We start from the raw sequence: 14116 nt of genomic DNA, 5'->3' as shown, positions 1-14116 counted from the left end.
GCAAAAACTGGAAGCATTCCCTTTGAAAACTGGCACAAGACAGGGATGCCCTCTCTCACCACTCCTATTCAACATAGTGTTGGAAGTTCTGGCCAGGGCAATCAGGCAAGAGAAAGAAATAAAGGGTATTCAACTAGGAAAAGAGGAAGTCAAATTGTCCCTGTTTGCAGATGACATGACTGTGTATTTAGAAAACCCCATGGTCTCAGCCCAAAATCTCCTTAAGCTGATAAGCACCTTCAGCAAAGTCTCAGGATACAAAATCAATGTGCAAAAATCACAAGCATTCTTATACACCAATAACAGACAAGCACAGAGCCAAATCATGAGTGAACTCCCATTCACAATTGCTTCAAAGAGAATAAAATACCTAGGAATCCAACTTACAAGGAATGTGAAGGACCTCTTCAAGGAGAACTACAAACCACTGCTCAATGAAATAAAAGAAGACACAAACAAATGGAAGAACATTCCATGCTTTTGGATAGGAAGAATCAATATTGTGAAAATGGCCATACTGCCCAAGGTAATTTATAGATTCAATGCCATCCCCATCAAGCTACCAATGACTTTCCTCACAGAATTGTAAATAACTACTTTAAAGTTCACATGGAACCAAAAAAGAGCCCACATTGCCAAGACATTCCTAAGACAAAAGAACAAAACTGGAGGCATCACCCTACCTGACTTCAAACTATACTACAAGGGCTACAGTAACCAAAACAGCATGGTACTGGTACCAAAACAGAGATATAGACCAATGGAACAGAACAGAGCCCTCAGAAATAATACCACACATCTACAACCATCTGATCTTTGACAAACCTGACAAACATAAGAAACGGGGAAAGGATTCCCTATTTAATAAATGGTGCTGGGGAAAATTGGCTAGCCGTATGTAGAAAGCTGAAACTGGATCGCTTCCTTATACCTTGTACAAAAATTAATTCAAGATGGATTAGAGACTTAAATGCTAGACCTAAAACCATAAAAACCCTAGAAGAAAACCTAGGCAATACCGTTCAGGACATAGGCATGGGCAAGGACTTCCTGACTAAAACACCAAAAGCAATGGCAACAAAAGCCGAAATTGATAAATTAAACTAAAGAGCTTCTGCACAGCAAAAGAAACTACTATCAGAGTGAACAGGCAACCTACAGAATGGGAGAAAATTTTTGCAATCTACTCATCTGACAAAGGGCTAATATCCAGAACCCACAAAGAACTCAGACAAATTTACAAAAGAAAAACAAGCAACCCCATGAATAAGTGGGCAAAGGATATGAACAGACATTTCTCAAAATAAGACATTTATGCAGCCAACAGACACATGAAAAAATGCTCATCATCACTGGTCATCAGAGAAATGCAAATCAAAACCACAATGAGATACCATCTCACACCAGTTAGAATGGCAATCACTAAAAAGTCAGGAAACAACAGGTGCTGGAGAGGATGTGGAGAAATAGGAACACTTTTACACTATTGTTGGGACTGCAAACTCTTTCAACCATTGTGAAAGACAGTGTGGTGATTCCTCAAGGATCTAGAACTAGAAATACCATTTGACCCAGCCATCCCATTACTGGGTATATACCCTAAGGATTATAAATCATGCTGCTATAAAGACACATGCACACATATATTTATTGTGGCACTATTCACAATAGCAAAGATTTGGAAGCAACCCAAATGTCCATCAATTACAGACTGGATTAAGAAAACGTGGCACATGGCCGGGCACGTTGGCTCAAGCCTGTAATCCCAGCACTTTGGGAGGCCGAGATGGGCGGATCACAAGGTCAGGAGATCGAGACCATCCTGGCTAACCTGGTGAAACCCCGTCTCTACTAAAAAATACAAAAAACTAGCCGGGCGAGGTGGCAGGTGCCTGTAGTCCCAGCTACTCGGGAGGCTGAGGCAGGAGAATGGCGTAAACCCGGGAGGCGGAGCTTGCAGTGAACTGAGATCCGGCCACTGCACTCCAGCCTGGGCGACAGAGCAAGACTCCGTCTCAAAAAAAAAAAGAAAAGAAAAGAAAACGTGGCACATATACACCATGGAATACTATGCAGCCATAAAAAAGGATGAGTTCGTGTTCATGTCCTTTGTAGGGACATGGATGCAGCTGGAAACCATCATTCTCAGCAAACTATCACAAGAACAGAAAACCAAACGCCACATGTTCTCACTCATAGGTGGGAATTGAACAATGAGAACACTTGGACACAGGAAGGGGAACATCACACACCGGGGCCTGTCATGGAGTGGGGGCAGGGGGGAGGGATAGCATTAGGAGATATACTTAATGTAAATGATGAGTTAATGGGTGCAGCACACCAACATGAAACATGTATTCATATGTAACAAACCTGCACGTTGTGCACATATACCCTAGAACTTAAAGTATAATTAATTAAACGAAAAAAAAAGAAAGAAAGTAAAAGGATAGAAAAAGTATACCATACAAATGGTAACCAAAAGAGGGCCGGAGTGCTTATACTAATATCAGACAAAATAGACATAAGATAAAAATTCTTACTGGAGATAAAGGATATTTTATAATGATCAAATAATCAGTCTACCAAAAATTCATAATAAATATAAATTATATGCACTTAACAACAGAGTCCCAAAATACATGAAGCAAAAACTGACAGAACTGACGGAAGAAATAGACAATTCAACAATAATAGTTGGAGGCTTTAATATCTACTTTCAATAATGAATAAAAAACTAGACAAAAGATCAGCAAGGATATAGAAGGGCAATACTATAATCCAAGTAGACCTGAAAGACATGTATAGAACTCTTCACCCAATAAGAACAGAATACATATTCTTCTCAAGTGTACATGGAAATTCTCCAGGATATAGGCCATAAAACAAGTCTGAAGAATAGTAAAATAAATTATATGAAGTATATTCTCTTGCTGTAGTGCAATAAAATTAGAAGTCAATAACAGAAATTTGGAAAATTCACAAATATGTAAAATTTAAAAATATACTTCTAAATAATAAGTCAAAGAAGAAATCACAAGGGAAATTAGAAAATACTTTGAGATAGATGAAAATGGAAACAAATTTATGAGATGTAGTGAAAGCAGTGTTTCAAGGGAAATGTGTATCTGTGAATGCCTACATGAAAAAAGATCTCAAATCAATATCCTAAGATTCCATCTTAGAAACTAGAAAAATAAGAGCAAACTAAGCCCAAAAGGAAGCAAATAATAAAGATTAGAGTAGAAATAAATATAATAGAGAATTTAAAAAGAATACAAAGAAGCAATAAAAGCAAAAATTGGCTCTTTGATAAGATAAAAAAATGATAATTCTTTACCTAGAGTGACAAAAAAGAAGAAGGAGAAGGAGGGGAAGGAGAAGGGGAAAGGGAAGGAGAAGAGGAAGGGGAAAGAAAAGGGGGGAAGAAGACTAAAATTACTAACATCAGGAATGAAAGAGAAATCATTACTACTGACTTTACAAAAATAGAAAGGATTATCAAGTGTAATGATCACATTTTCTAGTTTCTATATTTGATGCTTTGACATCGTGGGGCCTTCCTGACACTAGAAGGACTACCTGTCCCAGGGCTAGTTAATTCCAAGCTAATAACTTGCCTCTGAGCTTTCCTTTCATATGCAAACCAACCAACCCAGAGTCCATACCTCCAATCACCTCCTTCATCAGCGTTCTCATGGGGCTCTTATACTTTAGGCCAGGATTCTGTTTTCCTAATTGCCCCAGGTCCATGTACCAAACAACTAGGGACAGCCCCTATAACCCCAGAGTCTACTGAACTAATTAAAACTAGCCTATGCTAAGCTTGCTTACCCTGCCTCACCCCAGGAACGACAACAGAAGCTCTCGTCTATGTTTTCTCCTCACTGTCTCCATCTCCTGACATGTATTGGTGCCTCTCCGTGTGGCCCTGTGTGGCATGCTCTGCCTTCCTGTTTCTAGAGATCTGTGAGTATAAAAACTTATTTCATCATAGTCATTTCTGTGTCTGTGTGTCTTGTTATACCTGATTAAAACAAATCCTAGGGTTGGGTGCGGTGGCTCACGCCTGTAATCCCAACACTTTGGGAGGCCGAGGCAGGTGGATCACTTGAGGCCAGGAGTTCGAGACCAGCTTGGCCAACATAGAGAAACCCCATCTTTACTTAAAAGTAAAAAAATGAGTTGGGCAGGATGGCGTGTGTCTGTAATCCCAGCTACTCGGGAGACTAAGGCATGGGAATCATTTGAACCAGGGAGGCAGAGGTTGCAGTGAGTTGAGATGGTGCCACTGCACTCCAGCCTGGGTGACAGAGCTAGACTATCTCAAAACAAAACAAAAAAAATCCTGGATACCCTTTTAAAGCATAGGTTATAAAGGATTTTAAGGCAGAACGATAGTTTAAAGATACCTATAAAAACATATAAGTGGAAAAATACCTAGCAGACACTGGATCTGTGAGTCTGACATTTATAGAAGAGGTCAGTACTAGAGTTATGAACATGTAGATGATATTTAAACCTATGGAACTGGATGAGATCACCCTAGAAGAGAGAGTAAATGAGAACTCCAAGGACCTGCCCCTCTAAAAGAGAAGGAGGAGACTGATAGAGCTAAGGTTTAAAGAAGAAGGCAGTGGGGTAGGAGGAAAACCAGTAGAATATGGACTCATAAATGCCAGATATTTAAGTTTTTCAATAAGAAGGGATGATCAGCTATATTGAGTGCACTATCAAGAGATTGAGTAAAGATAGAGAAATGTTTTGTCTGTGCTGCGTAACAACCACCCTAAAACTTAGTAACTAAAAATAATAATGATTTATTTTTCATGATTCTGCGTGTTAACTGGGCTCAGCTGGGCAGTTCTTCTGTCTCATGTGGTATAGCAAAAGTCACTCCAGTGGCTACCTTCAACTGGCAACTCAGCTGCAGTTAGAACCTTCAAGATGGTCTCTCATCCTACAATCTCTCTCTGTGTGGTTCTCATTATTCAGTATTCCATCCTGAGCTGCTTTATAGGGTGTTAGGTAGCTCCCAAGAGAACAAGCCCCACTGTGCAAGCATTTATCAAGATTCTCCATTTTTCATGTCAGCTCTTGACTCTCAGAGTCATCTTTTCCTACCAGAAATGGCTCATATTGGCAGCTGAGTAGATTTCTCAGCCTGCTTCCTGCCCATAGAAAATTGGGAGCAAATTTTTCTTTATTTTGGAACTGTCTGTATCCCTTCTTTTCCATGTTGGTACAACTTAGAATGCCATTAAGATTCCTAGAAAAGAAAGTCCTTCAGCTGAAAAGTCTATAAAATACCACCTTAAATCTTTCTGATGTCTTCAAGGGTGTGATAGCTGCACCCTTCATGTGATCTTGAATGTCAGGCCACATTTTACTGGCAGGCCCTGGTCTTCATCTTTTCCGAGGTCACTTCTTATACTTTTTTGCCAGCCAGAGGGGTAGGAATAAAAATAGTTTTATTTTCTAACCTAGCAAGCGCTGGAAGTATTTTTTCTAAATTCTGCTTAAAAACCAAACAGTTCTTTCTGTAACATCTCTTTCTTGCAATACCTTGTTTTACACAGCTAACAGAAGGCAATTGTCTTATTCTGCTTTAAGCCTAAAAATCTTTTTAGCCAGATCCACAGGTTTCTCTGCAACATTTCCATCTTCCAGGTTAACAAAGGTGACAGTCTCTGTAAAAAAGCCGCCCTTTCTCAGCTTGCAATAAAAGGTTCATGACTGCTATTCCAGCTTCCACCGGCAGTTCCCTGGCCACCCTTCAGGTTTCTGCCTACAGCCCAGCCTAAAACCAGTGTCACATGTTGTAGGTTTTTGTTACATCAGCACCTGTCTTCCAGTTGCCAACTTCTGCTTCAGTTAGTAGTAAGTTTTTCTGCAAAGGGAAGCAGGGTAAGGTGGTGGGGATAACTGATGAGAGGGGTATGTGAAGTCAAGGATTTGTTTTTATTTATTTATTTATTTATTTATTTATTTATTTATTTATTTTGAGATGGAGTCTCACTCTGTCACTCAGGCTGGAGTGCAGTTTCACAATCTCGGCTCACTGCAACCTCCACCTCCCAGGTTCAAGCGATTTTCCTGCCTCAGTCTCCCGAGTAGCTCGGATTACAGGTGCCCATCACCACGCCCCACTAATTTTTGCATTTTTAGTAGAGATGGAGTTTTGCCATGTTGGTCAGGCTGGTCTCGAGCTCCTGACCTCAGGTAATCCGTCTGCCTCAACCTCCCAAAGTGCTGAGATTACAAGTGTGAGCCATTGTACCCAGCCTATCTTTTGCCTTAATGCATAGTTTCATTCTGCTGGAAATGATCTAGTGGGGACATTGTTGATGTTAGGTGAGGAGGTAACTGCAGCAACAAAGAGGGAACATACTGCCCATAAATTGGGGGATTCATGTTGATAGGGACAAGGACCTGCCCTCCTGTTGGTAAGGACCGTGTTTTTCATAACTCAGGTAAGACAGAAAGGAAGGGTATAGTATTTGTCAGCAGGTTCGTATCTAGCCTTGGTAAGATGAGGGAGGGCCTTTATATTTGGTTAGTGTTCCCCCCAAAATTCCTCCACCCAAAATTCATGTCTATCCAGAATCTATGAATGACCTTATTTGTAAGTAGAGTCTTTGCAGGTGTAATCAAGTTAAGGCGAGGTCATCCTGTATTAGGGTGAACCCTAATCCAATGATGGATGCCTTAGAAGAAGAAGGAAATTTGAGCACAGAGACAGGCACAAAGGATGAAGGCCAGGTGACAATAGAGGCAGAGATTGGAACGATGCATATAAATCAAGGAACATGACTGATCAATGGTAGTCACCAGAAGCTGGCAGAGGCAAGGAAGGATTCTTCCCTGGAGACTTCAGAGGAAGAATGGCCCTGCTGACACCTTGATTTTGGACTTCTAGCCCGCAAAACTGTGAGAGAATCAATGTCTGTTGTTTCATGCCCAGTGTATGGGAATTTGTTACAGTAGCTGTATTGGTCACAGTTCTCTAGAGTTCTAGTCATATATATGTTAATACTTAATAAAAGTATTATATATAAAAGCTAATACTTTTATATTATATATATAAATATTATATATAAAAGTCACAAGGTCCCACAATAGGCTGTCTGCAAGCTTGAGGAGCAAGGACAGCCAGTTTGAGTCCCAAAACTGAAGAACTTGGAGTCCAATGCTTGAGGGCAGGAAGCATCCAGCATCGGAGAAAAATGTAAGCTGGGAGGCTAGGCTAGTCTTGCCTTTTCACGTTTTTCTGCCTGCTTTATATTCCCTGACAGCTGATTAGATTGTGCCCACCAGATTAAGGGTGGGTCTGCCTTTCCCAGCCCACTGACTCAAATGTTAATCTCCTTTGGCAACACCCTCACAGACACACCCAGGATTAATACTTTGCATCCGTCAATCCAGTCAAGCTGACACTCAGTATTAACCATCATAGCAGCCTTAGGTAACTAATTCAGCTTTCTGTTTTCTCAGTGAGATGTGAAGGAAGATCACCAGCCAGGTGGGGTTGCAGTGAGGGGTAGGAAAGGAGAAGATATGATCCAGTTGTCTCCCATGAAAAGACCAACTCTACCAGCAAAACGTAGGATTACCAGACAATGGTAAGTCCTGTTTAAGTTTGAAGATCATACATTAAAGTCAAAGCAGTCAGTCAATTATGTGATTGGTGTTTTTTCCAGAGGTCAATTGCTTCTGAGTTGCAAAGAAGTTAGGTTCAACATGGATTGGGGTTCTGGCTTTTGCATTCAGTGGAGGGAGACCAAGGCATGTTTTTGAGGGCCTTTGCAAAGGGGCAATTGTTTTAGTAGATTATGGAACCAGTCTGGGCATGGAAGGAAAGAGAAGGCAAAGAAAGTATAAGAGACAGTGTGAAAGGTCAGGGATTGGAAATCTGAAATAAATCAAAACGTGGTTGCTGTGGTACAGAAAAGCTAAGGAAGACACAATACATAATAAATTAATACACAATAAAGACAGATTGTTTATTAAGAAAAGTATACAAATAACAATGAAGACATATAAAGTAAAGGAGTTTGGAGATAGAAGATGGTGATCGGAGTTTATTTGAAATGTGGTACAAGTTTGCTTATGAGGAAATTAAATCATGATTTAAGGAGTGAACCTGTTGTTTCAAAAATGTCCCTGTGCTGTTTATGGAAAGACTGCAGTCACCTTGGGCCGGACCTTATTTGTTCTGGGAGGAATCACTGTGGAACCCCTCTTTACTATGTATTATGTGCATTATGTATTAGTGCATATGCTACTCTTCCAATCTCAGAGACAAGTAGATCATATCTTCTCCTGAATGCTGAATTCGTCTCCTCGGGCCGCCATAACAAATGTGGGAGTCTATTGTCTGAAGGATCACAGAGTAAGACCTTGTTATTTTGTAGCTTGACCATGACTGCCCTCCCAGTACCTCACATTGTACAGGGCTGGTCTCTGAGGAAGAGGAGGGGTCAGTTTTAACAGGGGTAAGGAACTTCCGGGAGCAAAGAGAGAAGCACGCTTCCTTTCTGTTTCGGGTCCAGTTCTCTAAAGCTGACTTTGAGATGTCGATTCTTGTGCAAGTTCTCTATTAAGGAAGTGCTCCCAGGAGAAGCTGGTGTAAGAGTGGGAGAAGCCAGGGAGGTAACGGGGAGAAGACAAGCAACGTCCCAGCCTTAGCCTGAAAACAAAGGGGACTTCTGGAATGTATAGTGTACTCCTGTTCTTTGGTAGCTGCTGTGTTCTGTAAAGTTGCTGTGGACACTTAGTGAAAGTGATCCATTGCTCCTAGGGGAAATACAGGGCTAGGTTCCTGTGAGTGTCTGATCACATACTTGTCAACTGATCAATACACAACCTTGTTTCATGTGTTTTTCTATTTAAAGACACTTTCTTTAATAGATAGTGTTAATTCATTAGCATTGACCTCACGGATGACGGCACTATAACTCATGCCTGAAGAAAGCTTACCCAACACATGTGTTTTCTCTGTGAGGTACCTCATAGCCTTCTCAGACTTAGGAACACCACACAGTACTTCAGCACTACTCTGGGGAGCCATTGTAAACAGCAAAAACATCCACAAAAATCACAACAATGCAAGAAATGCAGCACTAAATAGATCTCAGAAAGGACACTCGTCATGACAGCTGAAACAAGACAAGAAGGTTGCCTTGCTCAACCTCAGCTGGAGTTGTGCACTCAATTTTTTTCACTGCTCTGAGTATGTCCAAAAATGACAGTGAAAACACCATGCGTATTGATTTGGGGGTTACAGATAAATTTTAATGCTTATGCAAATTTGCACATACAGAATCTGCACATAATGGGGATCGACTGTAAATCTCCCCAAGTTTGTCCTTCCTCTAGGCTGTCATATCACTGCACTGGTCATCCATCCAGCATTGGCAAAGGCCTGCAGGGGAGTGTGCATGGGGGCAGAAGTAAAGTCCTAGGTCCTTCTGGCTCTCTGCACCTGCATTTGCACCTGGACAAAGTGGATCCAGTAGCCCAAGGGCAGGTCTCTGAAGAGTTTTTTTTTGTTTTTTTTTTTTTTTTTTTTTTTTTTTTGAGACGGAGTCTTGCTCTGTCGCCCAGGCTGGAGTGCAGTGGTGCGATCTCGGCTCACTGCAAGCTCCGCCTCCCGGGTTCACGCCATTCTCCTGCCTCAGCCTCCTGAGTAGCTGGGACTACAGGCGCCCGCCACCTCGCCCGGCTAGTTTTTTGTATTTTTTAGTAGAGACGGGGTTTCACCATGTTAGTCAGGATGGTCTCGATCTCCTGACCTCGTGATCCGCCTGTCTCAGCCTCCCAAAGTGCTGGGATTACAGGCTTGAGCCACCGCGCCCGGCTTCTGAAGAGTTTTGATGTAGGTCTTAGAAGCAAAACTTGCAGACGGGCATACCCGCAAGGCAAAAGGAACCCAAAGGCATCTTGACAGAGCAGATGATGTCCACAGTGTGCTCTGTGGGTCTGGTCACAGGAACATCACTCATGGGTGGAGATAATCCGCACAGACGGAAGGGTAAGTCTGCACTGCTGCCCGAGGCTTGATGCCAGGACTGGGACAGTGTGTGACCCCTGGGACCAGACTTCAGAGTTGTTGCAATGACGACTCTAGCACATTACTTGTTTCCTTTGCTGTAACCTCCACTCTGACAGAAGGGACCCTGCCTTTTTCCCATGGACCCCCACTCCCGGCCTACCTAGTTCAGTACCTGATATTCAGTAAATATTTGAGGAAAGAAAAAGTAACAAACATCACCCATCATCCCACCACCCAGGTGGAGCCCATATTAATCCCTGGGGACTTGCACTGGACTTGAGTGGGGCTAGAAGCCCTGCTTGCAGATTGCATCTAGCCTAAGTTAAAGCGATCGTTTGGAGGTCGTGGGCAGGATGATGGCTCTGTAAGGAACCCTATCTCTCATGCACTGGCCATCACTCCCGTGGCCGGGGGATCTCCACAGATAATGTGGTAGAAAGAAAGATGGCTTCTGTTTTTATCATGGCTTTATCAACTATCCTGAGAGTGTCAGTCTCGGGAATATATATGTATGTACTTGAGCCAGTAGTGTTAGAGATGGAATTGTGTTCCCTGCTCCCCAAATTCCTACGTTGAAGTTCTAATCCCTAGTACCTTGGAATGTAATTGTATTTGAAGGTGGGGGTCTGTAAAGATGTAATTAAATTAAAAATAAGTAATTAGAGTGGGCCCTAATTCAATGACAGGTGTCCTTGTAAGAAGAGGAAATTTAGGCCAGAGTCAGTGGCTCACACCTGTAATCCCAGCACTTTGGGAGGCTGAGACAGGTGGATCACTTAAGGTCAGGAGTTCGAGACCAGCCTGGCCAACAGAGTGAAACCCCATCTCTACTAAAATACAAAAATTATTCAGGCGTGGTGGCACATGCCTGTAATCCCAGCCACTCAGGAGGTTGAGGCAGAAGAATTGCTTGAACTGGGAGGCAGAGGTTGCAGTGAGCCAAGATGGGAAGAAGAGAACAGGCAGATCTTCACCTCCCATTGGCAAGAAGAGCTGAGAAGGAACCAGTCTTTGGAGTGTCAAGGTCCCTCCCCTACCCCACAGATTGGCCAAAGTTCACCTTCCTGCCCTCCACCCTCCAACATTATTCTTCTTGACTGAATAACAGACTTCGGGGAATCACTAGGTGATTGCGGTTGATGATTGAAGGCTGTGTTGTAGAGTGGAATCAGTACTTCTTGGTAGAAGGGGCTGGTTTTCCTAAGAGGTGGGTGTGGAGGTTTTGAGTGGAGGATTTGTGCTGCTTAGTTTCCATCTGCCCCTCTAGGTCCACTTTCCATTCTCCTGTACCCTGCTTGGTGTTCCCAGAGGCTGACCTCGATGGATGGGGTCAGAGGCATCCCCAGCTATTTTCCACGGATACCCACCCATGCCAGGAGGTGGCAGGTGATCAGAGAGGAGAGTGCGGATGGGCGCAGAGATCCCGGGCTTTTCCTTGAGTGGCTGGTCATATCCTTGTGCCAGAGGCCACAGCTCCTGTCCGGAGGCCAGTTCCACACAGCTGTTCCTCAGCATTCTGGTAACTTCTCCCTTCCCCAGACCTTCAGTGGGGGTAAGGGCTCCTCTTTGCTGCTAACCCCAGGATGCTGCCCCATCCCTTTTTGCTTTCTCTAACTCCTGCTCCCTCCATTTCACTCCACTGTAAATAATCTTCTTTTCTTTGAGATGGAGTCTCACTCTGTTGCCCAGGCTGGAGTACAGTGGCGCAACCTCAGCTCACTGCAATCTCTGCCTCCTGGGTTCAAGCGATTCTCCTGCCTCAGCCTCCTGAGTAGCTGGGATTACAGGTGCGTGCCACTGCGCCTGGCTAATTTTTGTATATTTAGTAGAGACAGGGTTTCACCATGTTGGTCAGACTGGTCTCAGACTCCTGACCTGATGATCCACCTGCCTTGGCCTCCCAAAGCGCTGGGATTACAGGCGTGAGCTACCGCACTCAGGCCATTGTAAATAATCTTTTATTTATTATTATTATTATTATTATTATTATTATTATTATTATTTTTAGACAGAGTCTTGCTCTGTCGCCCAGGCTGGAATGCAGTGGTGCAATCTCGGCTCACTGCAAGTTCCACCTCCTGGATTCACGCCATTCTCCTGCCTCAGCCTTCTGAGTAGCTGGGACTACAGGCACCCACCACCACGCCAGGCTAATTTTTTGTATTTTTTTTAATGGAGATGGGGTTTCACCGTGTTAGCCAGGATGATCGCGATCTCTGGACCTCGTGATCCGCCGGCCTCGGCCTCCCAAAGCACTGGGATTACAGGCGTGAGCCACCACGCCCGGCCTGTAAATAACCTTAAACTCCCCAGACAGACAGCTGGAGGTGCCATCTGAGTTTTCTAGGGTATCCTGGCAGAGAACAAACCAAAAGCAGAGAGAAGGTCCTGAAATGGAAGGAAGGCCAGGGCCTGGGCTGTTCTTACGCAGGTTCATTTTCCCTTAGACTGTGAGGAATCATCTGACTGAGTGGACAAATTAAACATTTTCTCACAATTCCTTTCAATGCTCAGACCCTTTGGAGAGGCCTGGCACCCTCACTCTGTGAGAGCACCGTGGGAGCTCGGGGAGGAGCAGGCAGAGCTATGTGGCCTTTCCTACCTCTCACCTGCTCTCACCTGCTCTCACCTGCGGCCAGCGAGGCGGGAGAACCACAGACAGCAGTGTCGCAGAGCCCCGGGAAGAGACCTGATGTAAAGCGTGTGGTGACTCAGAGAGCAACAGGAAGCAGCTGCCAAGGGGCCACCCCACAGCAGACGTCAGGGAGCGTCTCCACTGCAGACAAACCCCGCAGCGGACGGGGGACGGTGTCTCCACCCCAGACAAACCACCGCATCGTGGTGACAAATATCAAATATTCAACACTTGAACCCGGGAAACGGAGGTTGCAGTGAGCTGAGATGGCGCCACTGGACTCCAGCCTGGGCGACAGAGTGAGACTCTGTCCCAAAAAAAAAAAAAAAAAAATCACTACTACATTTATTGCACATGTGCCAGGCACAATGCTCAACTCTGGATTATGTCATCTACTTTTCATAACCACCATGTTTAGTATGAATTACTATTATACCTACATCAGAGCTGAAGAAAGACTCAATTAGGCGGGATGAAGTAACTTGTCAAGGCCAGCCAGACATTAGGTTGCTCGAATCTTGTGACTTCCAAAGTCTAGGCTTTTAAGTCTCTCAAGAATGGAGAAATTAGACAATAAAGTGATTACAGGGTCACCCTTCCTCCCCCTGCAGGCTGCAAGCTACATGCAGCCATCTGGGTTGATGAGGTGAAGCCATGTGCCGGCGACGGCAGGTGAGCAGAGAGATCCTGGCCCTGACTCCCTCCAGAAGTGGTTTCAGTCCTGGAACACCTATCTCCTGCCTTCTATCTTGTTTAAGCCATTTGTGTTCTGGGTTTTCTCTCCCTCACAGCTCAATCTACATCTGACTCATTCACCATATTAAGGATTTTGGTCTTGATCCCAAGAGTTCCAGTGAGAGCTGAAGCAAGGCCAGGAGCAGGCGGACTGAGGCACGTGAGGATGAGCCAGCAGGCCTTTGAGAGTCACTGGTTGTGGTGGGAAGAGGGAGGATCTGAGATCACCCAGACTCCTGGCCTGGGCAACTAAAGATTGCAGAGGCCCATTCACAGGGAAGCACATTTTGGACTGAAGGTGGGGAGTTGGAACCAGATACTGAAGTGCAAGCTGCCTCCATTCAGGTGGACTGCAGGAACCAAGGTGAGAGCTTGCGTTCTGCTCACTCTGCTTTCTGCCAGGCTTCTCTCCCCGACCAGCCCAGACTCACATCTTTGTCCACTCTGGGGCTGCCTGTGGTCTTACAAGGCAAGCCCTCCCGCACCACTGAGCAATGGCTTCCCTAAGCATCACACTTCCCAGAAGTTAAAGCAGAGCCCAGTAACCATGTAGGTCTTCTTCATGAGCTCTGAAAATACTGTTCTGTGTCATCTGCAGGTGGCCAAAGTCCTTTCATAACTTGGTATCACTGTATTGATCTGTTTTACAGTTTTACACATTAACCATGACTATATTTGATATTTTCAAAGCG

Source organism: Rhinopithecus roxellana, chromosome 6 (genome assembly GCF_007565055.1).
Source record: "Rhinopithecus roxellana isolate Shanxi Qingling chromosome 6, ASM756505v1, whole genome shotgun sequence".
Taxonomy (NCBI): Eukaryota; Metazoa; Chordata; class Mammalia; order Primates; family Cercopithecidae; genus Rhinopithecus; species Rhinopithecus roxellana.
Note: the sequence above shows the minus strand (reverse complement) of the source record.